The sequence below is a fragment of the Microtus ochrogaster genome, unplaced genomic scaffold, assembly GCF_000317375.1.
Source record: "Microtus ochrogaster isolate Prairie Vole_2 unplaced genomic scaffold, MicOch1.0 UNK28, whole genome shotgun sequence".
Classification (NCBI taxonomy): Eukaryota; Metazoa; Chordata; class Mammalia; order Rodentia; family Cricetidae; genus Microtus; species Microtus ochrogaster.
Window position 1 is genome coordinate 964,660 of NW_004949126.1, and position 1,970 is coordinate 966,629.

The window sequence follows — 1,970 nt, forward strand, 5'->3', positions numbered from 1 at the left end:
GATCTTTCTCCACTGCCATTTGGTGATTTCACTTAGATTGCCTTTATGTATGTATGTGTTTTAGGAAACTTCAAATGTATTAGATTTCCAGACTACACCTCAACTTTGTCTCTTAATTTTAGTTGTATTCTTGTTTACATCTTTGATTTTGCAAAGTGTTTAACTGTCATAGAATGCTCTTCTTTTATGTCAATATTAATTATTAAATTCTCAATTATCAACTTGGAGTTTAGACTTAAGAGTACGTACATCTCTCATTTAAATATGATGGTTTATAAATTGAAGAAAGTATGGATTTATATCACTAAAAACAAACTGATTAAAAACAAAACCTCTATCCTAACTCTTACCTGGCCCCAACAAAAACTCACACTAAATAACTACAATATTAAATCTTCCATGAAGGAAAATTCTTTTTTAAAGTAGGTGAGTATTCTAATACTTAAATATCTTGCCTATTTAAATTTCATTAACTTTATATTTATACATGGTCAAGTGAATAATTTTAAAGTTTAACAGTGCTTTTGTGTTCTACAGTGGGAAGGGGTTGAGTAGTTTATTTGCTGATTATAGTGGCCAATACTCACATATATTCCATAATATATACAAAAATTCTGGGGAACATTAAGTTATCTTATCATAACTTTTTCTGCTTTTTGTCTATTTTTAAGAACTTAAGGTGATTATATTAATTTTTTTTATTTTATAATTAATTATGATGATTATGTTTAATTCTTGTGTTGTTTGGAACCTAGTTGTTTATCTGAATGTTATTTCAAGTAATAATCAGATTAGTGACTTTTTTAGAACAGGTAAGATAACTCAAAGATGGTTTTATTATTTAATGATTTGAAAGATTTCATACAGCTTCCTGTCGCAACCATTATTGGATAGTAGAAGCCATGGCCCTGTGCTACCCCATGGCCACGCCCTCAGCGTGGGCCACGCAATGACAAAAATGTCAGCAAGCCGAGACATAGCTGCCGCAAGTGCCTCACCAAGCATGCTAATTACGTCCAGGACATGATCCTGGAGGTGCACCATGGAGCTGCTCAGGTGTCCAAGGAGAAATGCACACTCAAATTCATCAAGAAGAGGATGGGCATGGACTTATGCTCCAAGAGGAAGTGGGAGGAGTTTAGCAGTCTGCTGGCAGCCATGAGGAAGAAGGTAGCCAAGGACTGATGTCCCCAGCCCCAATAAATGCTGCTACTGCACACACAAAAAAATTCACACAGTAGCTAAGAACAGAGTAAGTAGAAAAAATAGTGTTTGATTTGCTTTCTTCCCAGTGTGCTCATTTCATGAATAAAATAACGCCTCACAAAATGGCATTGATATATTGTCTGTTTGCAGCAAGAAATTATTGGGACATACGGTTAAGAGGACAGATTCCCTATTAACCAATACTCATCTAGAGCGCTTCACTCACGAAACAAAAATACCATGTTTGCTGATGGCGCCAGCATGAGTCTACTGGAGTCAGTTTAAGCCACAGATATTTCCATCTTCCTGAAGAGCTTATAGATCAGTTTAAGATTTGAAGAAGTGGAAAAGAAAAAAAAATAATCAAGGACATTTTCAAAAATTTGATACTAAGGATACATGTGAGATTATTTTGAATTTTAAATAAATGTGATTTATTTAGAGTATGGAAAGATGTCTGAATTGTGGAATAATCCTAAATATTGGGACTTGTAGAAATAGCAATCCTAATTTAGCTTTCAGTGGCATCTCTGGTGACATGATTATGTTATCTTCTTGAAGTCTACCATTCTTATTTTAGATAGGGCTCTAGCACTCTACATTCCCTCAGAATGACAGTCGCCTATGAGAAGAAAAGGAGAGGAAAGAAAACAAAAAAATCTGTTGCAGTGACAGTGAGGTTAAAGCACTATCTTACACTGTATATCCCCACCATGAAAGAGCCAAAACTGAGAAGAAAATTTGGTAAGAATGAGCAAAGCAAA

General features: G+C 34.6%; 1 pseudogene; it reads left to right on the top strand.

Annotated features, from left to right (window-relative positions):
• Positions 1 to 902: 902 nt before the first annotated feature.
• Positions 903 to 1,185, top strand: LOC113458450 (annotated as a pseudogene).
• The last annotated feature ends 785 nt before the right edge of the window (positions 1,186 to 1,970 follow it).